At 45.7% G+C, this 24,776-nt stretch overlaps 1 pseudogene; it reads left to right on the top strand.

Annotated features, from left to right (window-relative positions):
• The first annotated feature begins 22,909 nt into the window (after window positions 1–22,909).
• On the top strand, window positions 22,910–24,155 carry LOC128942831 (neuropeptides B/W receptor type 2-like; annotated as a pseudogene).
• Window positions 24,156–24,776: the final 621 nt, after the last annotated feature.

Below are 24,776 nucleotides of genomic sequence, written 5' to 3'. Positions count from 1 at the left end.
TCAACCCACTCGTCCCCAGCTCGTGAGGTGTGGTGCAGAGTCTGATCCTCACTCCCCTGGCAAATGACAGAACTGAGCTGATCTCAGCCTGGAATCCCTGAGGGTTGACAGCAAGGACTCCTACCAGATGTAACTCACGTGTTTGCAACAAGCACAGCATCCACTGGCAGGGAATGATTTGCTCTTCATCCTTCCCACTCTCCAGGTATTTCTCTGGGAAAATCCACTCTCTAGTGGGGACAAAGCAGTAGAGATGGAAGGTTCTGAGTGCCCCAAAAAGCCACCAGCCTGTTCACCCCACAGCTCTGCCACTCACAGCCACCAGCTCTGCACAGAGCAGGCAGCAAACTGGTCACTGCCAGCACTGCCTGTGGTCTGAACTGGGAACTGTGGATCAAGCTTCAAGTGTTTTCTAGTGGGAAGTATTTTACCCAGTTCCCTACAGATTCTGGTACTGGGTCAGTCCCACAGCAGGCCTGGGGAGTGTTTAGATCAAGAGGGTCTCCCCTGGCTGAGCTGGATCTTAGGGTCTCCTTCCAAACTACAGCACAGTAAAAAATATGTACTAAGGTCACAATGAAAAATCCTCCGCTAAGCCTTCTTTAGTGTCTCTCAACTCCTAATTCTGATTGTAAAATGCTATTTAGGGAGATCAGACTGATCATAATCGGGACATTTTTGTGGATTTTTGTAAAAATGCTTTTTGAAGCTTTAAGATGGCGGGATTGTCACCAAAGTCATTATTCCTTTTACAAGTTTTTCAGCATCCTGTTGTTTTGACTTTCCACTCTTATCTCCTGCCAACTTTTACCTACCCAGAGCCAGTTGTTTTGCTGACAGCTGCCATGCCCATGTGCCATTTTCTGAGCATCACCTGCATGAGGCCTCAGGTGCTCACTAAGGAAAACTCACTCCTTCATATTCTTTGCAGAACCAGGAAAGATCTTGCTTGAAAGATCTCTTGCCCAATAGAAAAAAGAGGTTTCTATTCAAACCTACTCTGTGTGGCATCACTGATGTATGTTTGACTCAGAGAAATCTGTTTATTTTCTGTTCTTAAATCAGGAGTGAGCAGCTCCATGAGCAGCACCACAGCAGAGGAAACACAAACAGGCTGTTACTCAAACACCATCTCTGAAAGGATTGTGCTCTGCTTTTCAGATGAGATTAAGAGCTCAATTACAGAAGAGAAAAAGGCTTTCATTCAATCACACATAGAACATAATAAGGACAAATTACAAAGCTCTTCAGAAGTAAATCTGTGTCAGACTGCTGGGTAAGGAGGCCCTTTAGGGGAGGCCTTCAGAGGTTTCTCCTGCTCTTCTGAAGAAATGAGTCCTGCACACCTCATCTCACCACGTTTTTGAGGAAAGCTCACAACCAGAATCCTATGGGGCATCCAGTGTGCAAATCCCACAGACAGAAATACCCACTGGCCTCTGGATTTGCAGATGTGAACCTGGAGCTGAGTGACTGGATGCTTTTCCCTCCCCAGAAACCCAAGGCACTGCATGGCAGAGCTCAAAGTGGCCAGCAAAGGGTTACAGGGCTGCCCAGAATCCTGCACCAGGTTCAGTCACAGAGTTGTCACCACTTGATTTTGTTCCCTTGTTATTTTGCTCCTCTGGAATATATTATGGTTAATTAAAGGCAGTTAGCTAATTGGATGGTAAGCAGGTGCTGGTTAAAAAAAACCCCAAACCACTGTTCCCCTTTGAAATGCCAGACAGGAGATTAATTGAAATTCCCTTTGAAAAGATATCCCCAAACCTCCTAATCTGTTGATGAAAACAGTCAAGGAAAAGTCAAGGAGAAAAGAACAAACAATGTTTTTCAGGAGGTTTCACAACTCAGGCAACTGCAAGCATCAAGCATTAGGATTGAGGATTGTCATTGCCGCACCAGGAAACCTTTCAAAGTCTCAAAAACTTTCACTGAACAGCAGTGCCAGAATGCCCCAAAGCTGAACAACAATCCCATGAAGGCATATTTCCATCAAGGCTGGGATGAGATGAGTGGGAGAGGATGACTGAGGCTCTTCAAAAGCCAGACCTCAGAGCTGGGATTTAATCCTGATATCCCTCTGGGTATCCAGAAAAGGATCAAGACATGTGAGGGAGCTCAGAAAGCCAGAGTGCTCAAAACAGCAGCATGTACACAGAAGGAAGAAGGGGAAATACAGCTGGATACTTCCTAATGCTCTTTGAACTGACCTGGTGTCTGGTGCAGTGAGTCACAGAAAACTTGCTCTAAACATGGGGGGCAGAACTGAAAATGCTCACTGGTAAGCAACAGAAAAAATTAAGAGCATATAGGAGTGGGTGTAGTCACAAGGACCTGGAGAAGAAAGAGCCCCAAAAGGCCAGACATGATGTAATATCATCCATAATAAGGGTAAAATAAATGTTGCTATTCATCATGTATCCAAAGAATTATGGAATGGTTTGGGTTGGAAGGGACCTTTAAAGGTCATCTGGAATGACAGAGTACTGAAAGCAAGAAAAAACCAGTATCTTAAGTGCCAGGGAAAACTGTGTTGAAAGCAACCTAAGGTTAGAGCCAAAACAGCAACACCTTATCTTTGAAATCAAGATTTATCAATTACTGATGCTGTCTGCCACTGAGGGGCACACTAAACCAGAATGCTCCACTCCAGCTTTGCCATGCTGTGCTATCAAAGCTCTCCATGCTGCCCAGCTCCTGTAGAAACTGGACTTTGTGATGTGACCCCAGCATGGCAGCAGCCCAGGTGAAGCATCACCACTCCTACAAAATAAAGCAGTTTTTACCTGAACATCAAACAACACTAAATTTCTCTGGGGAACACTGGGTGCAGGAAAATCAGGGACAGAAAAGGGATGTGTCTGTGGAGCAGAGGGCTGGTAAAAATTCTCATTAGGTTGTTAACAGCTGGTTTCATTAGTCTGCCTACAGACAATCATTATTACTTAGCGGCTACTGCAGGGTGAAAAGCCATTTCAGTTTATTAATGTTCTCAGAGCTGCAAACCTGGCAGTGAAATTATTTTTAAAGTGGCTTGTAAAGTTTGTCCTTTCTCAAAGAACGTGTCAGGCTGATAGACCAGGCTGTGAAATTTATGCCCCAATAAAAGGGAGTTTGAATGCAGTTTAATGGCACCTTGAAATGTTCTGCTCTGAGAAACTGTCCCCAAAGTCCAGGTGGACCTTTCTCCATGGGAACTCTTAGAAATTTGTAGAAGCTATAACTTTAGCATTAATTTTACAGGAGCATTTATAGCCCCAGGGTCAAGAGCAAAGCCATAAAATGCTGCTCAAGCCCTGAGCTTTCTCAAACCAGAGGTAAACTTGTATCCAAAGGTCTGTCTGGAGCCCAGGACTGCTACATTTTCTCTAGTAGTATTCTGTTATAAAGCTTAGCCTGCAACCAAGGTAGATTTTTATCTCAGCTTAGTTAAATGTCCCCCCTAAACCACCATAAATTATAATTTCCCCACTATAATTCATGTTTTGTCCACTCCTAATTACTCTTTCTTCTTGCCCTAAGCACAATCCTTACTCATACAATACGTTTGATGACTCTCATTAAATTTATTATTCTACAGACATTGTTAAAGTTTACCTGAATGAGAGCTTTATCCAGCTCCTGCCAGAGCTAATGGAGAAGATATTTCAGTTTATTCAAAGCAGCTGTTATCTCAGAAAGAGGATGATGCTTAAATTATAATAAAAGTTCTGCCAGAAACAGTATTCCTTTGTTTCCCCCAACCATTCACTAAAAGCCCTCAGTCACTTAGGAACTTTTAAAATCATTTCTAGTATTCACTACATGGCCAATTACTAAAGGAGCTCTGACCCTGCAGGGCAGTAAATGACCAACTCTGACATATTTCTTACATGTTTTTTTTTTTTCCCAACATTTTCTTCAACAGCAGCTAACCAGGTGCCTTGCCCTTTTTATCTCCTGTTTAATCCATTTACTCTCATCCTCCATGGCGCAGCACGCGATGTTTCCACAGAACCAGCCTGCACCAGCCACTATTTCACAACTCACCCATAAAATCCCAATCTTTGACACTTCCACCTCTTCATCTTCCCATCCAGGGAGGGCAGTCAAGGTCAGCCAGATGCAAACGAGAGTTTGAAGCTGAGGTGTGATGAGGCCCTGATTGCTTGATGAGCACAGGAGGAGGAAAGGTCTTGGCTGTGCCTTGGTTCTTAAATCATCCTCAGTTGTGCAGGAAAATTAAGGACAGAGCAGTGATGCTCCTCTGACCAGCTTCCTCATGGCATTGTTCCTGTCACAAAGTCAAAGACAGGCAGGTTACACAAATTCTCTTTCTCTGACTCCTGCTGGGATGACACCATTGAAAAATGGAAAAAAATTATAATTATCAGGGGTTTTCATAGTGTGAGCTCAGGATTCCCCATGCTCTTGCAGAGGGGGAATGTTCATCAGGCAAAGGATATGAGAAGGAGCTTCAAATTGTCAAAATCCCAGTAAAAATATTTTTTCCTATGGAACCCTTCACCAAAGCTGGTCACACTTCAGGCCCTTTGTGCACCCATTTCCTGAGGTGCATCTCCCAGTGGGGTGTTCCCACTGCTCCAGGGACCCCACACAAACCTTACAGCCCCCCACAAACACACCCCCAGGAGCTGCACCCTTCCCTCCAAACCTGGGTACCTGCATCAGCCACCTCTGTGCTGAGCTGAGCCTGGTTCTCCCCAAAAGAAGGTGCTCAGTTTATCCTTGAAAAGATTGACAACAGCATTCTTGTCTTCTTCAAAAGAGCCATTATTTCACAGCTGTAATCTCCACACTGAGACTTTATTCCCTTAAAGTGTCCAAGTACACAGGCAGCATCAAGGAAGGCACTGAAGTGAGTCAAGTTTAACCCCAAAGAGCTCTCAGCTCCCTGTGAAAGCTGAGAGAAGCAGTAGAGAAAGAATGAATGCTCCTATAATGGCATCTAACAGCCACAGGGCAAGGGAGAAGTTGGGTTTAGAGAATGAAGAAAAAGCATTAAGTAATAAAAGGTGAGAAAAATCCATCACTCGAACAGGTAAATGAAGGTAAACCACTTGAAGAGACAGACTTAAGATGGAAGAAAAACCCCACAATTAATAGTGTTCATGACACCCAGAGGCAAAACAAGCCCAGGGGATCAGGAAAGAGGTAAGCCTGTGCTCCGAGGAACAGCAGAAATGAAGTGAGAGCTCTGGAGGGAACAAAAGAAAGAGGCACTCTAAAGAAAGGAAGAAATGCCTCCCCACAAGGTGTTTGTTTTGGTTTTTTTAAATCAAGAGTCTCTTATATGATGTGGTAGAAAATACAGAAAAATAAAGGTCAGGAGAAGCATGGTTGATTGGGAACATTCCTGCATAGCAGACAAGATATGTCCTTGTGCAAATTATTCCATGCAGTACTCACATATTTAATTGCTGCTTTTCCTCTTCCTGGGGAAGCAAAGTTGCTTTATTTACTCCAAGCAATATTTTCTCCCTCCTCCCTGGCTAAGAACAAGCTCCCACCTTGGCAAGGGCTCGCTGGTTTACTTAATGCTCATCACAGCCATGCTAAGGAGAGTGGAGCAGGTTAATTTATCACTTGTTACAATGATTAACTTGCCCAGCTGCCGGGTCCAAGAGCCCCAGAGTGCCTCAGGTTATACAGGATCACAGAAGGAAAAGCTCCATTGCACTAAGCTGCTGCCACACTGGCCCTCTCTGCCTGTCAAACACTCTCAGCCGCTCTGGCACTGCCCTCTGAAAATCCCCCATAAAATACAAGTGAAAATCCCTCATCACCTGTGAGAAAGCACAGCTGGGTTCTGCTCAGGGCATTTCAAACTATGTGGGGTATTTGTGAGCTCCACTTGCAAGGGCAGCATCTCAGGAAAACCAAAAGTTTCTTTTCATGGACTCACCATGTTCAGGACACTGCCCCTAGACCAGGTTGTTCCAAGCCCCATCCAACCTGGCCTTGAGCACTGCCAAGGGTGACACAACCACAGCTTCTCTGGAACCTGTTCTGCTCCTCCCAGATCTAAAATCATACCCAACTCAGCAGCCTCAGACACAGATTTCTATTAAATACCTACATTTTCTAGGAAAGAAATATGGCAAACCTTGTTTGCATCCAACTTTGCAAAATCAACACAAGCTCTTCAGAAAGGGCTGCCGCCCACTTTTCTTATTTTTCCCATTTGGTGGAACATTTTCATTCTGTTGTTGTTTGGAGCAATATTTTAATATATATGGCTGAGCTGCTTAAAATAGTACAGCAAGATACTTGTGTGAGGGGTGGAAAACTGAGCTCTCTCACATCCAGTGTTTCTGTTGTTGGAAGTTTTAAATCCCACCTCTCTGGTGGGATGAAATAGGTGCTACTAATCCAATTTCTAAAGTATCATGCATCAAGCTGACACTATTTTAAGACTTTAAAAACCCCAGCCAATTTAAACCAACCTCAGCTCCTTTCCATTTTCTCTGTTCCACAGTTTATGACAGAAGACAGGAGAGAAAGATTGTTTTGGGAACTATGTTTTCAGCACTCTAAAAATAATATAAAAACTGCTCTGCCACACTCTCAGCTGTTACAGCCCCAAAAAGCACAGGCTGTCTTTGCTCTCAGAGTCACAATTGTGGTGGGATTTCTACCACACCAGAGGACAATCAATTTTTTGTTTTCTCCTGGAAATAACTACAGCACTTCTGGGTAGCAAGGCAAACATGAGCCTCTTTTAATGGCCCTTGAAACTGGACATGTGAAATAAGGGACACAAAGCCAAAGATCAGCTGAATCTGTGATGTCTGAATGGGTCTCCACATTCTTCCCAGGAAGATGAACGGCAATCACGGTTCTGCCAGGGAAACTGCATCTGCTGGGAATGGGGTGTAGAAAATGTGCTTTCTGCTCCTCTCAGAGCCAAAATTCCTACACATTTCTTGTAAGTCCCTCTTAGAAAGGGACCATGTTCAGCTGAGTGACAGTGAAGCAAAATGGCAATCCAGGAATAAATGTTCCTGTGCACAACATCCTCCATTCACATGGATGCTTCCTCACTGGCACACAGGAGCAAGGAAGGAACCCAGATGCATCATTGTACATAAAGTCAGATGTGTTGAGGAATGAACAGATCTCACAGGGATATGGAAACCTCCCCTAAAAACCCAGTCCAGGGAGAGCCTGAGCTGTTTTGTGGTTCCAGGCATGAAGATGCTCAGGACCTTCCACAGATGCTCAGGATGGAGCCTGGATGTCACTCTGGAAATGCCAGTGGCTCAGCTGAGAGCTGTGGGGATGATTTACACTGCACTGAGAGGGGCCACAGTCCTGCAAGGGTCTTTCATCAGGAGCAAACAGCAGCCTGGAGGGTGGGGAATGCTGATCTGAACCACTGCTCATCCTTCACCTTAATGTGGAGCTGCCCCCAAAGTTGCCATCTATCACTTTTTATTTTTCTCCTGTTGGGTATATTTTGGAGCAGCTGTTTTATGGGGCTTTTTATGGTGATTCTGTGGGAAGCAGCCATTTGCCTGCTGCGATATCCTCACAACTAACACTAACTCCTCATTCCCTTTGGTTTTGTTTGGGGTTTTTTATCTGTTTGATTGGTTTGCGTGGGTTTGTTTAGTTGGGTTTTTGTCTGTTTTGGTTTGAACTTTTTATTTGCTTTTTTATAAATGACGTGTAAAGTTGGCATAGCCAAACTCAAGAAAATGTAAACCAGGCTTGACTTTCCAGAAATTACTTTTGGCTGGGTTTAGCTGCACACCCAGGCTCAGGATCACCAGTATATTTGCAGGTTTTGCTCTGCATCATCAGCCTGCCCAGACTCTGCTTGGTGTTTCACAAATGGAGAAGACAGTGGACATTGTGCCAAGCTTCATTTCAAAGAGAAAAACCATCAGCATGACAAAAAAGAAGAAAAAAATAAAATTGACCAGTTAGAACAGAACAAGTGTCCCACCATCTTCCCCTCCACCGTTATTAATTTTGTATATTTAGAGGCAAATCTGGGTCTAAAGCTTCCATCTCTCAGTTCCTGATGCTATTTGCTACCCTTCAGCTTTGACATCCCCTGATCTGACTGACTGCTGTCCAAGTGGGACTGGGGATGCTCAGCCTGAAAAGAGGAGACACTGGGAGGCCCCACTGTGGCTGTGCAGGACTGGGAGGGTCCTACAGGAAAGAAGGGGACAGAGTGTTCACCAGGGCCTGTGGTGACAGGGCAAGGGGGATGGCTTTCAACTGCAGGAGGCTGATTGAAGGTGGATCTAAGGAAGCTGCTGTTTTACACTGAGGGTGCTGAGGCACTGCCCAGGCTGGGCACAGAGGCTGTGCATGCCCCATCCTTGGGAACAGGGCTCCCCCAAGGTCTGGGGGGAGATTGCTCAGCTTGGAACAAGATGATCTTCAGGGTCCGTTTCAAGCCCAACCATTCAGGGATCCCCAGTGACCACTTCTGTTGACCCTGGAATCTTGGAATCTGTGTGATGTCACATCCCACGTTCCAACTGGAACTGCCACCCCCCAGCAAAGAGCACAACTCAACCACTGGCCCTTGTGTCAGCCCACCGTTCAGTCTGCGCCTGCTCACCCTCGTGATTGTTCTTGCCGCCCTTCTTGCCACCTGCCCTCTGCTACTCCCATCAGTGCTGAGAGCTCCCTGGTGCCTGCATTTTGTCACCCCTCACTTCAAGATGCTCACGTTTATCCTTTGTCTAATTTGTCAGCTGAGGGAGGTATGGTGCCATTCCATGGAGGTGGACACCTCCAGCTGCCCGAGTGGGCTGCAGCTCTGTGGGGATGGTGTGGGACAGGGACCCCACTCTGAGGTTTTGCCACCTCTGCAGGCTGTCATGGACAGAGTGGAGGAGATGGAGGTGGATGTCCTGAGTCCTACAGTAGAGGATGTGGAAATGGAGGAAGAGACTGGAGAAGAGATGGAGGTGGATACAGATATGGATGAAGAGATGGAGGTGGATGTGGATGAAGAGATGGAGGTGGATGTTTATGAGGAAGAGGAGGACATGGAAGTGGAAGTGGAAGAACACATTGAGGACATGGACGTTGATGTAAAAGATGAGGAAGAGGAGATGATTTTGGGGTGAAGAACAATGCCAGCAGCAGGACAGGCACGTGATCCCCACAGGCAGAGTGGGTCCCCTGCTGCCAGACTGGAGCTAGGCTGGTCCCTGCTCAGGGACGTGGTACCTCGCAAACTGGAGTCTGGTGGCCACACACTGCCTGCCCTGTCCTCTCTTTGGGCCACTCAAGCTCCGTTCCAGACCCAGCCAAGCTCAGCTCTGGTAGCAGAGTCCTGCTTTGCCCACATGTGCCAACCTGGGGACACATGGAAGAGCCATCTGTGCCTGACTGCAGTAACCATGACACCTGCTTTTCTTCTACCCCGATGAACATTCCAGACAGCGATGGTACCCTTTTGTACATAGTTCTACAGTTCTACATTGTTCTACAGTTTTTTGTATTTAGAATAGGATTTAGGACTTAAGACTTTAAGAATTTTTTGTCTTCTACAAATAGATTTAATATAGTTTAGTTAGATAGGTTCTTATGTATATATGTTCTATGGATTGTTGTTGTTGTTGCAAATGTTCTTACATTCTAAAATTGTTCTGTATTGTTGTTAATAAACAATTCTCTAATAAACAAATTTTTTTTCACACCCCCGTTCTCTTACCATTTGCATTGGGCACAGGCAGCATTTGCAAAGTTGTGGTTTCCACTTGCTCCAGGTTCTCAGGGCTGGAGGTCCCCGGGGGAGCTGGCACAGCCACCCCAGGAGTGGGGGCACCTGTGCACAGAGGGGTCCCACTGACAGAGGTCACCCGCTCCCTGCAGTTTCTCTGGACACACCTGGTAGCTGCAGGGGCAAATCCCAGCGTGCCCTGTCCCATGGGATCCCATGCTGGAGCAGGGCTGAGCCTGCCTGCTCCTGCAGAGCCTCAGCCATGGCTCTGCCCTTGGGAGCCCCAGGGCTAAGGAGGGTGCCCTGGGCTGTTGGGAACCCCTGTTCCTGAGCACCCTGAGGGGCTGGACCAGCCTGGAGGGAGCCCCAGCCCTACATGGACCAAGATTTCCCTTGGAAACCCCGCCTGTGCCCAGACTCTGGTACAAGCACAACAGGAATTGATCCTCCTAGTTAAAGGTGTTAATTGGCACAAATTTTTCCCTTGGACTTTCTAGTACAGTAAATGTCAGCACTTGTAATCCCTGTTCTGCACTCCCTGGTCAGGCACCAAAACATCTGAACCTGACAGAACATCATTAATTAGCACCAACCTGCAGAGAGCTATGGGGGAGAACCTACCCTCAACAGCCAGAGAAACACTTGACATTGATAGTCTGGGGCAGAGCTGAAACTAAAGCATTTTAATGCCAAGAGAGAGGATTTTTTTATTGAACAATAATGAAAGCTTTTGGTCTGCTTCTGGGTTATGACTGATTGTTATTAATCTGTTCAGAACTCTGCTGCTGTTCCTGGCTAAGGTGCAGAGATGATATTTCAGAGCCAGATGAGCTCAGCACAGCTTGTGCAACACACAGTTTCCACACCCAGACACTCAGGCCATGCAAACTGATACTTTTTCATCTCTGTGCAAAGATGAGTGTTAGGACATCACTGACGTACCACACACTTCTCAGAGCTGTCCCTTTCATCCAGCTCTCCCCAGTCACTTCACAGACTTCACTCCAAGCAGTTTATCTCTGATAGAGTTCAGTGGCACATGGGATTTAATCCTGGTTTTTCTTCATCTTCTCCTGAGCTGTCTCCAGACACAGTGTGTGGGCACTGTCTGACAGCAGCAGCATTAACGTGTCACCTCCCTGACACTGAGGTTCATGTCACAACTTTTCATCAAAAGCAGCAAATAAATGATTCCCACTATGTCCCACACAGCTCCATGGGGAGTTTGTGTGGCTGCAGTTCCAGCACCAGCCCTCGTGCACAGGAATTTCAGGAGGAGATACAGAAGGAATCAGCCATTCCCAGAGAAAAACATCAGTTTGCACGGCCCAGACCCCCTCAACCCTGCAGACTCTGGTGACCCAGACTCTGCATTTACACTTCGGCCTCTGTGCCTTCCTTTTCTTCTCACTAAACTCCTCCCAGTTTCCCTCTTGCTCAGGTTCCCAAGATAATTAAAAGCAGCATTTGGAGCAGAGATAGATGACGGGAACTGTCCCAAGGCTTGATAAAATTTATCTTTTCAGAGAATTCCAGCCAAGGAGAGAGGAAAAGCCTGCGTGAAAGAGGTGTGAAATCAAAGCAATAATCAAATTTAGGTATAATGAGAGAAGCTGAAGAGTTTTTCAATGTTCAGAACAAGATTAGCAGCTCCAGGCACAGGAGGGATGGGACAATTTCCCTGCTGTAAAACCTCTGTGATGCAAATTGCATCTCAAACCCTTCTCCCTGGTCTGGAACCCGTTCAGCCACAAATGTGGTGCTGAATTTTTAAAGCAAAGTGGAAGCTGGTCAGAGAGGTGGTTTGCAAATAAAAAACACAGAGGGAAGCACCAGCTGGAGCAGAGAGGGGCAGAGCCTGGCCCTGAGGTGCAGCACAGCCTGAAACTCTAACAAATTAAAGAACTTTCCACTTGTTTTTTTTTCCCTCAGGAGCTACAGAAGCTGCTTTATGGAATCCCTGCCTCCTTCACACCGCATCAGCCTGCAGGAGAGCCCAAGGATGAAGATTACAGCATCTTCAGCTGCTGCTTCCATCTCCTGACTCAAGTCTCACCAAAATCTATCACCACTGAGCCTTCCCAAAGCCTCAGATTCACTCGGTCTGTGCAGGATTTCAGTTCTGAGGAGTACGAAGGGAGATAAAGGCACTTGCAGACACCAGAGAAGCAATTGCTGCCTGAGGTGCATTTCACCGCCCAGGTTAGTGCCTCTAAAACCATCAAAATCAGCCCCTTTGAGAGCACCAAGCCAACAGCAGGACATCAGGGCCTGCACATGGTTGGAAATGCCCTTTTTTAATATTCCTCTCCCTGTCTCTCATTTCATGGTGCCATTGCAGGAGTTAATCCCATCATTCAGCAGCAAGTCTTGGCAATCAGCTTCAGATGGATTTTTAGTGCTGAGCAAATAAGAGGCAATTTTACTTTGTCTCCAATGAATGAAGTTTCACCTAAATCAAACTCTGTGTTCTGAGGCTGGCCAGGCACTAACCACTGCCAGGTCCCCAACCTGGATGTCAAACTGCTCTAATATTGAAAAGTTAAATTTATTTGGCTTTGTATACAAGATTATTCTCTCTCAAAAGAATTGGAATCCATATAATTGCATTTCCAAGCACTAAACTCAGACCAGCCACAAAGAGCACAAGAGACAAGAAAAGAAATAGAGATTTCTAAGGAGATGGAAATTGAATGCTGAGTTTTTTCCATTATAGAAAGTTTCATAAATTATCACCTGCCAGCTCCTTACCTTCACTTGTGTGGCCACCACTGAATACACTCACAGATAAGAAAATGTTTGTCCTACTGAAAAGTGGGTCTAGAAGTAGAAAAAGGCTCAGATATCTGAATTAAAAGACAACATAATGAAAAGAGCTGCCTTATAATAGCAAGATATGATGGACAGCAGGAATGGCTGAAGCCAGCAGAGATAAGTCCATGAACTATTCATGCTACAAAGATTTCTCAAAAAAACCCCAATAACCCAAATACAACGTTTTGTCTGGCAGAGCTGATAGGAACCCTGTGCATTTAATTCAGTCATTGGCAGCAAATAGAGATCAGCTTGAAGCTCCTTTGGTCCACTACTACTTATTTTTTTTCACCCACAAAATATAATTACATCTACTCTTTGGGAAGAAATTACTGCTTTGAGTGGTTCAATGCAAAGAGTTTCTTCCCATACCCACTCATAATCAGTCACCAAGAGAAATATTTTCTAAAAAGATCTCTTCAAAATTTTGGGGTGACTTTCAACATAAATAACTGGGTTAATTTGCTCAAAATGATAAGGGAATTGAATTGGGCTCCCTCATCTTAAAAAGAAGTGTTTCTTCCTGGTTCTTCACAAAGAGGAACAAAACACTTTGTGGCAGCAGACTGAAGGGAGGAAGAGGTTTCTTTCCCCCTGAGCTGCACAATAGGAGACAATTTTGTTGCCAAGAGGTAACAAAACCCAGCCGATTTCCACTTCTTTTAGTGTAAGGGAAAAGCTCGGAGGATCTCAGCTGTGGGAGACACAGAGTGGCAGGAGCAGGGGATCTGCTGGGGGTTTTGGGGTGGGGGACAGATTAAAGAAATGTTCAAGTAAAACCTGTGAGAGGTCAAGACTCCATCCCTCAGAGGAGAAACTCGATTTGACCCAAATGCCATTCAAATCCAACAAACATTGAGGCATTTCCCCAAGCTCTGCTGGGCCATCAGGTACAACCCAAATCACTCTGTGGGACCAGGGCAGCCGATCCCTGGTACGGGACAGGGATGCTCCCCTGGGAATCCACCTGCATTGCCCATGGGACTCACATGATCTGTTTGTAAAGACCTCAGTATCCAAAAAACTCCACATTAAAAGCCTTTAATTTGGGGTTTCACTTCTCCACCTATCTGTTGTCACTAGGCAGCTGCTCCACTTCAACATCCCTCTGATGGGTACAAATTTTCCCCTAGTTTCCAGCCTAAACAGGAAGTTATTTCCATTCATTCTTCTGCAAGTACTGGGAGCTTGTACCTGCTTTGCTCTTCCTCTTCTGGTGTGCATTTGTGTACATAAAATGCCAAAGCCAGGAGCATTTCCTTCGTTTAAGGAAATGTTTAAATCATGTCATTTGTCCTTATTATTTCCTTCCCATATAATTGCATGGATTTGGTGCTGGCTCAAAACTCAGAATATTGACAGCACAAAGTCCAGTTCTCGCACTGATCTCTCCAAGTTTTGGGCCAAGCCTGCAAAGAAGGAAATACAGCAAAGAAATTCCAAACAGGGGCCCTAATAAAGGTAATAAAATGCCACCTGTCTGTTTTTGCTGCAGGGAAGAATAGTGCTGCTTATTAAATCACTACAAACAATTAAAGCAGCAGAGGGGAGGAAGACAGCGCTATGGTTTCCAGCTCCCCAGTCCTCTGCCCCTGGCAGGAATTTCATAAAGCACAAATCTCCCAGCAGAAATCCCTCAGCAATTGATTTGCTGCTCGTGGAACACAGCAGGCACACACTCTGGTTTTCCTGACCAGAAAAGGAGAATTTGCCTCGATGTTTTTCCCTCGATGTTTTGTGATGTCAAATCCCCCTCCCTGCACCGAAGTGACATGTTTCTGCATGGTGGCAACCCTCTTGAGAGGCACAGAGAGCTTTGTGTCAGTGTAAGGGACCCCCACAAGGGCAGATCCCTAATTCAGGCTCCATCTTTGTTCACAAGCCCTTCCTAGCAGAAAATTCATTGCATTTCCCCAGAACAGGTAATTTCAAGTGCATTTTTCTCATGAGCTCTTCTGCCTTCCACAAAAGCAGCGTGCCAGGGATTGCTTTGGAGACCAGCATCAGGAAATGTAGCAACACCTAACAGCCAAGATCATCCAAACCCACTTACCAGCTCACCCCCACATCTCCTGGACTCACTTGAATGCCCAGGAGAGTCTGAAGAGCCAACTGTTTTCTAAGAAATGGTTGTGCAATCAAAAGGCAAATGACAGGGACAACCAGCCCCACACAGGTGCCCCAGGCAGGAGAAAGAGCAGGAGGGATCCATCCCTTACTGACAGAGGTGCAGTTCCAGTGATGCTCACTCCCTGTTTGGGTTGCTTTTGTGGCTTTTACATTAACAATGCATCTCCACACCACAATTGTTCTCCCTCCCTGCAGCCACATGGAAAAAAATTCACTGGTCTCTCACCTTTTTCTTGCCTCTCTCTGCCTGAAATAATTTTTCCCTCATACAACCAGCAGAACAGGGTTCGTTTTCATGCTGGAAAGAAGTCCACAAACTCTTTGACTGATTTCATTATGGAAAACATCACGACATCACCCATTCTCAGGTGCCCCAGGGCAGCAAGGGAGGGAAATTTGATAACAGAGGGGGGAACACCAGCCATGGGTAACAGCATCATATTCTGCCTCTCTCAAGGATGCTTTTCTTCCCAGTCCAGAAAATTCCCTGCCCTTTTTAGGGCTGTAGAATGCTGCTGTCTGCCCCATGAAATGAGGAGCAAATCAAGCAGGAATGCTGCACAACACCTCTGTTCCTATGATATTATTCTGCTGAACCCATAAATTTGCAGAAGAATGGGCACTGCCAACTCCTGATTGCAGAGGAGGGAGTTCGTCACATCCTCCCTGTAAATTAGGATTTATCAGAGATGGAGAATTGATTGCCAAGTAACCTGCAGAGACACAAAACTGCTCTGCAGTTTTCTAGGACTCACTGAACAGTACAAAAAGGTTATTGATGCAGCTGGGGAGTGTTTCTGTACAGGATGTGCACCTCCTGACATCCCAGGAAGGGAAAAATTTACCTAACATTTGCAAGAAAGCAATTCTTCTTATTAGAAAAAAAAATAGGAAAAAATAAATAGAAAATCAACTTCATGGCAAGGAGCCTCAGCAAGGGTTTGCAGAATTTGTTGAAAACACGTCATTTACAAGGAAATAATTTTCATCTGCCTTCAAGTGGAGTTGTGAAGCAGGTGGAGATGGAGATGTCTCAGACACTGAGTGTGCTCCTTACTGACAAAATGACACTGATATTACCAAGTATTAGAAGTGAAAAACTTCAGTGATAACTCAGCCCTCCAACACAAAACACCCTCTCCCACACAGTCAGCACTTGTCTGAAATCATTCCCCTTGGCAGGAGGCCCTGCATGGCCTGGGGAGCTCTGCACTTCAGAAATTATTCCCTGTGGAAAACACAGAAGTATCTTTATTTCTTTGCTCTTTCTGCTTCTCCTCCATAAGCATCCAAAACTTCTTTTTGGTGTGGTCACCTATAATTTGCATTAATATGATTTCTGATGGGGGCTTTATTTACCCAGCACACAGACTCAAAGGTCTCACAGCTTAAATCCCCAGGGAATTAAATTTGGGCCTGAAATCAGATTTTAAAGAGAGGAGAGCCAGGTGTTCCTGACTGTCACTGCTGTTTTGGCTGTTTCTGGGACCCACACTGAATCCAGTCCCTAACATCCCCACTATGGCCATGACCATGGGGTCCCGATAAGCAGAGAGCACCAGCCATAAACCCCATCTTGCAGTAATCCCTTCCCTTTTCCTTTTATCTTTTGCATTTAAATTATTTTTATGCATTTTATAGCACACTATTTCCTACTCAATTCACCTGAGTTATCCAAATTACATTTTTCTCCATCACACTGACATAACCAACATGGCTCACGCTCTTAGCACTGAATTTTCATGACCACATACATGGCCACAAGAATTATGATGTTCTATTTAAGTAGGTCAGACTGGCATTAATTGTAAAACAGAGCTGTAATAAATTATTGCAGCCCAAAGCCAGAATCAGGTTTCACTAAGCTCAAACCTGCTTTTGCTTCTTTTCCTTCTGCTTTTCCCTCTTTTCCTTACAATAGTTGATGGTATTGTAAACTTTGTACTCCACAATGTCTGTTGCCCAAAAGAGTGTGGAGAAAGGAGCTGGCTCTGTGTAATTGCACTGGAAAACGTTGTTCCAGGAAACAGATTTCATCTGTTTTGTTGGTTTGGGGTTTTTTACATTGAGCATTGTACAAAATATTAGACCATTTCTCCAAAACATGATCTTAAGGTGAAGATGAGTCATTTCACTGTCATAGCACACACAAAAGGGAAGGGAAACCAGAGTGAACAAAGCAGCAAATTCATTCAGCAGCAATTTGCACTCCATAACCCTCTGGTGATGAGGCTTTTAGGCCAGAGGAGCTCTGCTACTTAAGCAGACAAGGCAACACATTAAGCTGTTGCTTAGAGATATTGGAATATATTGCACAGAGCCTGCTCCCCGGTGAGATCCCTGAAGGGCTCCTGGCTGTTTTTCCAAGGATGCATTATAGCCCTGTTGCAGTGCTGATGTTTGTAAAGAGTCACAGCTTTTCCAAGCAGGTCAAGCAATGACAGAAGGGTGACTTTTCACAAGTGAAAGTTCAGATGGCATTAAAAAAGTCAAAATAACAACTCCTCTCACTTGGACGTGGCAGATACCAAGGGCTCTTAGCAGCTGTGTTACAACCAGCTTAATGGCAACTAAATAATGTATATTCTTCCAGGAATGCTGATGGATCACAGCACTGCAGGACACCCTCATCTGCCAGCAGCACTGGAAGGACAGGGGTCCAGGGAAGAGCTGATTCCTACCCGCTGACTCATGCTAACTTTGGGTAAAAAATATCTTTTTATTTTGGTTTTGTTTTCTCATCCTTTCAAACTAGGATTCCTCCTTATGTTTTAATCTTCAGCTGTGCTGAGGAATGCCCTTGCACACACTCTGTGCACATCTGATAAAGGCAACCAGTAGGAAACAGAGCCCTGTTAATAAATCCATGGCCAAGAGAACTCCAAAAGGAAGCAATCAGCTGTACCCCAGAGTACTGCAGCACCAGATCCCATCACATCCAAGGCTTTTTCCTCACAGGTCCCACAGACAAATTACACAAAAGTTGTCACTCACATGGGCTAATGGAAGAACTCTGAGATAGGGAAGCACAAAAGCTCCAAGTCCAGAGGACTAACTGACCCATAGATGGATGCAGCAGATTAGCTTCTCCTGCTTCCAGAGTTCAGGAGGATGAGGCAGCAGCACCTCTGGCACAGTCAGAGCCATGGGACAGTTTTTGCCCTCTCCTCATGGCAGCACTGACACAAGGGAAGCCCCAGCCACTGCCCTGAGCCCCTCACACCCCACAAAGGTGATGAGCAGCACTGGAAAAGGGACAGTCCACTTCCAGAAATCTCCCTCTTCCAAAGGGCTCTGCTTTCAGCACACTGAGCTGGCTCAGGGCAGCAAACCAACCAAAGTACGCCCTCACTTCCAGCCCTGGAGAAAAGCAGGAATAAATGCTGGAGAGTAAAAGCATCCTGGAATGGAAGCAGATTTTAATTTCTCTCTGGAGCAAGGCTGCTGGAACCCAGACCAGGGGGGAGTGGGAGAGGAAACGAGGGTGTTGAAAGCAGCATTCCCTCTGCACTCAGATTCTCACAGTTAGGTATTAACTGCAGCAAGACTGGCACCGTGTCCTTGCTCCCACTGTCACCAGTACTCTACCAGAGCTCCCTTAATTAACACACCTGCCAGCACAGCTCCTGCTGGCAGCCAGGCAGCCTCTTGCAATGCCACTTTCCCTCCACGACTGGTGGGGCTGGGGAAGGTGTGGTAAAAGAGCCAGGGTCTCCAAGAAGTGCTGGGAATGAGGGTAACCCATTGCAGGAGCCTCCCAACCTCTTTCCTGGCTGGCAGGGAGCAAATAGCTCCAGCCAGCCACCCACCAGCTCCCAGGGCTGCAGCTTTTATTCCCCATCACAGCTGGTCTGAGGAAATTGCTGCACGGTCTGTGTGGATTGCTCCCCTGCAGAGCCAGACGGGGCAGTTATTGATATGTGCTTTCCCTGACAAAAACAGGCTGTTTATGGACTCCCATTTTCCTTAAATCGCTTCCTGAACCCCTTTGCCTTCACTGCAGCTTTCAGGCGGGCAGGATGTGTCACCAGCCCCTGGATCTGTGACAATTATCACCGTTCAAAAGCACTTCCTTTGCCACAATTCACCAGTTTACCGATGGTGACATTTGCCCTGCAGCTCTTGCCTGGTTCCCTGAGCTGTCCTACAAGGTGAGCACCATCACCTGCCTAAGCCAGCCTGGCTCAATAAGGCTGGGAAGGTTTTGGGGGGAAGCAGAAGGACATCCCAGCTTTGTGGGTGAGTGTTATCCTACAAATAGCCTGACCAGGCACACTTACCTTACCAGAAGCAATTTCAGCCCATTTGATGTAATCAGTTCTGGACATTTCTCAGGACAGCAGGTCCTGTTGTGGTAGGACAAGGGGGAATGGCTTTAAACAGATGGAGGGTGGATTTAAATTAGATATAAGAAAGAAATTTCTTTACAATGAGGATGGTGAGGCACTACCACAGGTTACCCAGAGAGGTGGTAAATGCCCCATCCCTGGGAGCATTCAAGGTCAGGTGGGATGGTTGAGTTCTGAGCAATCTGATCTGGTTGATGATGTCCTTGCTCATTGCAGGGGGGTTGGACTAGATGACCTTTAAAGGTCCCTTCCAACCCAAACTACTCCCTGATTCTATTATTAACCTGCAATGCTTTTAAAAGCCTGAACACTTCATACAAATAAATCACCTTAATAACCAGTGACTGCAAGACAGCCAGCCGAGAACATTTTGTTTTGGTAAACAGATTATTGATTGTATATCTGTGTCCTTGAGATGAACTTGACTCCTTGACAGCAGCAGGAGCCCAACAAAACAGGTTGTCCATAATTCCAAAATGGTGGATGGCCTTTGTCTGGAGCCAGCAGCGCATCAGCATTAGGAAGGCAATAAAGCAGCACTGATTTAGCATTGGCAGGGATTTCCCCTCCCTAAAACGCTGCCTTTTCTTTGTTTGCACAGCTGACCCAAGCAGCACAGTGTGAACATGGCTTCAAGAGGCAAAGTCCATCTCCATGGCACAGATTTGCCAGGAATAAACTCTTTGTCCCTGCTGCACTGTGCTGATGATGGAGCTGTTGGCACAAAAATAGGTCCAGGCAGCTCGTGCCCTTTGTAGCAGCATTTCCAAACCAGTGATTTCCAGGGCTTTATGCCGCTGTAATATTTATAATCAAGGAATGCCCAGCCAGAGAAGACAAGAAGAGTAAAACATTCTCTCCAAGCACTCCTCATCACACCAATATAAATAGATCTGTTTCCCCTGTGCACAGCCCCTGGCCCTGGTCGAGCCCAGAGATGCACAGAAGAAATATTTTCTCTGTTGATAGAACAGTTCCTACTGCAAAGCAATCCCCTACATCAATTTAGATCTGTTGGCAATTGTCCTCCCCAAAGCAAACAAGTTTTATTGGAGAACCAGGCAAGGAGTTCTGAAAGGAGGTGCCAGTAATTTGTTTGGGGCATATAAGCAAAAGCCCCTGTACCCACACCAGGCAATGAACTTTAATTAGTCTCCATCTCATCTCTGACAGGTTATTTTAATCAAGCACATCCTAACCAAGGCACGGAGAGCATGTTCACCATGGATAATGAGGAGGAAGGCACAAGGCAAGGGTAAAAGCACAAGGAACCATCATCAGCACCACAGCTCCTGAAACACACAGCACCCAGGCACACAACCCCTGGCCATGGTAGCTAATTCCAAGATAATATAGACTGGGAAAAAAAGAACAGCTTTTAAACTATCCCAGAGACCAGAGATATACTTTATGCTGAAAAACAGAAAGCCTCAAAGGATTGTGGATGAAAAATACTTTAAAACCCTTTTGTCCCAGGGAATAGTTACAGATCAGCAAATGTAACATCACATTCTCCTGAATTTTTCTGCCTTCTGTATGCTATTCTCTGAAAAAAGACAACAGCAATTTCTGGAAACTGCATTCCCTCTGCAGACCTGCCAAAGCCTTGCTTCATTTACAACTCCTTATAAACCACACCAGCTTTCCCAAAACAGGCAAGAAGAAAGCTCCAGGGGTGTTTCATCTGAAGAAGTATCATCCATATAATTCCTATGCAATATAATTGGACAATATAATTCCTGTTTCATTTTCCTTAAGCCCAATGTCTGCTTAGATTTTGGTCAAGGAAATATCTTGAAGAGTTGTACATTAAAAAAAAAAAAAATCCCATCTGCTGAAGTCGGTTATAGCCATGTCTTTAAGAAGTGCAATGAAATGTTTTACTCCCACCCAGCTACTGGTGCACAAAAATCTTACCAGAAGAATATAAAACATCCAAAAAGAGGAGCAAAGTCAGACACTCTTCTTGGCTACTGGCTCAGATCTATGAGCTGGCCCTCCTGGTTTAATGCACTCAGCCAGGCATGGCAGTGATGGATTCCTGTTTTCCCTTGCTTTGTCTCGAAACAAAGGTCAGGCAATACTTAAAAGACTAAAAGAGAATCAAAAGACTCTTGATTTCCTTTTTCTTTTTTTTTTCTTTAGGGACATGCTGGTAAAGTGATCTTACATTGTTGCTCTATAACCTGGGGTGCATTTCCAAGAAGCTTCACGGGACTCCTGCACCTCCTGATGCACATCTGAAGGATTTCACTGGATTTCCAAAGCCGGATCAGAGACCCAGCTGGAGGAACTCAGCCAAACTCCCCCAGAGCAGCCGAAAACAGCACAGATCTGGCAAGGTACATCTGTTTATTTGTTTATTTTGCGCGTTGTAATGTAGCTCACCCTCCTCCTGCTCCCTTTGTTAAAACCAGCCACTGTTCCCTATTGAAGCAGTTTAACCCCCTGCTTCCCATCCTTTCATCCCTCACTTAGCCAGTCCTGAGTGCTGCCTGTGTCCCTCCACATCTCCCTCATTCCTGAAGGAAACATTCACCGTATTTACTCTTTCAATAACCCTGCAGAGAGAAAACCCTTGTTTCCCCCCTTCCCCGATCCAAGCAAGTGCTAATTGGTCAGACACACAACACGCACACACAGAAGCATCGTGTTGATCTGATTGCAAATCCCCATATGTCAGCAGCCCAGAGACCCTCCTCCAGCTCGGATCAGAGGGAAGAGGCTCACCAGTGAGAGCAGCAGGTGCTGGAGGAGGCAGAGGAGCCGCTTCCCAGGTAAGGGACACTTCACTCCCCATCCCCAGCGCCGGCAGTCCAGCTCACTTTACTGCTGTGCGACAACAAAAGGCAGGAGAAGTGAGGCACTTCTCTCTGCAGAGCCTGGGACCGGTTGCCAAACCTTTGATCTTCACGGTGGAGGGGGGTACGGGTCGGCTTTTTGTTAATTCCCTGTGGAGGAATTCTTGGAAGTATGGGTCAGGCAATAGTGATGGATGTGGTGACTGCTACAGGTGAGATGATTCCTGCTGTGTCTCTTTCAGGGTACTTTTCTCTCTCTTCCCCGATTAATCCTGAACTTCTGAGATGTACAGCTTTGTCTATCTGTGCCAAATTTGGGGGGCTGCCAGTTGTTCGTACTGGGGATGGTTTTCAGAGTGAGTAAGTTCATAACTCACCCTTGCTTAAAGGTGTACTTTGATTGCAGGGAAATCCCCTTTAAATGTTAATTTCAGAAATACTCCCTGAACTATTTTTCCCCCTCCTTCTTTTGCTAGGGGACCCTGGGAGTGGGGAGTAGCAGTGTCAGAAACTTCTTCATTGTTTGTGAAATCGCTGTCCATGAAGAGCCTGAACTCCACACAAAGGCAGGCGCTAATTAACCACTGGAACGCTTCTGCTCCAGCATGGAAAGCAAGAGCTGTGCCAGAGAAACTGCAGCCATCCCTCCAGTCCTCCAAGGGCTGTGAACAGCCAGCCAGGCACGAAATTCCCCCTTCTGCCTCCTTGTTCCTGCCAGCCCCAAAAGAACTGTCACTTTAGACAGCTGAATGAGAGCCACTCAACTCCCCCAGCAAAGAAAAGCCAAAGCTCACCGGAATGCTCTCAGAAAGAAGAGTTCCTTGACTTCTTTAGAAAGACATTATTCTCTTGTTTTCTTGGTTCATGGAGCCTTATGTCTTCCAAACATTTTCTTCTCCCATCACCACTTCAAAATCTAACTTCTCCAACGGGGGGGAGAGGTAAGTTAGGTGGTCCAAGAAGCCTCACAACTCACCTTTGAAAATAAGCTGCATCTAAATGAGGTAACAGCTGCTTTACATAGGAGGGGGAAAATATCCCAACCAAACAAAAAACCTCTCACTTCTGGGCTAGTGAGGCTTTCAGTGGTATCTGGAGGCGGTCTGTGGTCAATAGGCATGGGAAACATCTTTTGGGATGATCTGAACAGCTCCTGCAGCAACGCAGGCAACAGCTGCTACCTGGAAAACAGCATGAGGTTCAACTTCACCCTCCAAGAGCAGGCAGCTGATTTCTACATTGTCCTGCCTGTGATCTACTCTGTGATCTGTGCTGTGGGGCTCACAGGCAACACTGCTGTCATCTATGTGATCCTCAAGGCCCCCAAGATGAAGACTGTGACCAACATGTTCATCCTGAACCTCGCTATCGCTGATGACTTGTTCACCCTTGTCTTGCCCATCAATATTGCAGAGCACCTCCTCCGCTACTGGCCCTTCGGAGAAATCCTCTGCAAGGTCATCTTGTCCATAGATCACTACAATATCTTCTCTCTTCTCCAGCATTTATTTCCTGACAGTGATGAGCATAGACAGGTACCTGGTGGTGCTGGCTACGGTCAGGTCCAAGAGGATGCCCCACCGCACGTACCGAGCAGCCAGGATTGTCAGCCTGTGCATCTGGATCCTGGTCACCATCATAGTCCTCCCTTTCATCATCTTTGCCAATGTCTACACTGACGACCTGGAGATCAAGAGTTGTGGTCTCAATTTCCCCAAGCCGGAGAGGTTTTGGTTCAAAGCCAGCAGGATCTACACCCTCATCCTTGGCTTTGCCATTCCAGTATCCACCATCTGCATCCTCTACACCATGATGCTCTACAAGCTGAGGAGCATGCACCTGAACTCCAATGCCAGAGCCCTGGACAAAGCCAAGAAGAAAGTCACCATCATGGTCTTCATAGTCCTGGCTGTGTTCCTCTTCTGTTGGACCTCTTTCAACCTGGCTACCATCGTGGCTTTGACCACTGACTTACCCCAGACCTCCATGGTCATTGGGATATCCTACTTCATCACCAGCCTAAGCTATGCCAATTCATGCTTGAATCCTTTCTTGTACGCTTTCCTGGATGACAGTTTTCGGAAAAGCTTCCGGAAGCTGCTGGAATGCAGAACTTCTTGAACAGGGGATTGGGCCTGGCAGGTCCCTGCCCTTCCAGGGTTTTTCAGGAGAAACTTTGCAGACTGGAGGAGTGGCCAATGAATGCACAACGTCCTTTCTTTGGTTTATATGTAATGTGTGGTCTGTTTGTAACCCTCATCAGCAACAGGGTTTGTCCTGCCCACTTGCAACTCTTGTATTTCCCCTCTTTGCTCCCACCAACTTGCATTTCTAGACCCTGATTTTAATTTCACCCTCTGAATTACTAAGGACAGAACATTTCCTTTTCAGGGGTGTGCTTCTGCCACAGAGTGGTCTTTTATTGCCATCTGCTGTACAGCACGGACAGGCTGGAGACCAATTTCCAGAGGAGTGCAAAGCTCAGTTCTTTATCACTGAGTTATTAGGGAGGATTGTTTAATGGAGCAGAGCTAATGAGCACTTTCAATGAAACATCTGTAAAAGAGAGGATGAGTATTTAGAAGAGAAAAGAAACTATTTTCAATGTTCGTGTATGTTCCTGTGTGTTATGGCTTTCTTTTGATTTTGAAGGATTGTCCATCTTCCACCCCACCACAAATTTCCTCTTTTCTGACTTATTAAATTTAGACCAAAAGGAAGATTTGAGTCTCAAAAATGGTGCCAAACAGCACACCATACAAATACTATAACAACTGTGAGAACTTGTGTTAGAAATCATTTTGAACTAGTTGTTCCTGTAAAGTGTCAAATACATATTTATTTAAGAGTGAGTAATGAAATAAACCTCATGGGGGAATAAAGAGACTGGTCCTTCTTTCACAAGAGAAAATTTATGCTACTTGTGCCATATCTTTGCTATATATATTGCATTTTGCCTATTATAAAATAAACACAGCAGGTTTG

This window comes from Melozone crissalis, unplaced genomic scaffold, assembly GCF_028551555.1.
Source record: "Melozone crissalis strain CALT ecotype California unplaced genomic scaffold, PUWL_Pcris_2 ptg000044l_1, whole genome shotgun sequence".
NCBI lineage: Eukaryota > Metazoa > Chordata > Aves > Passeriformes > Passerellidae > Melozone > Melozone crissalis.
This window is presented reverse-complemented; position numbering and strand designations above follow the sequence as displayed.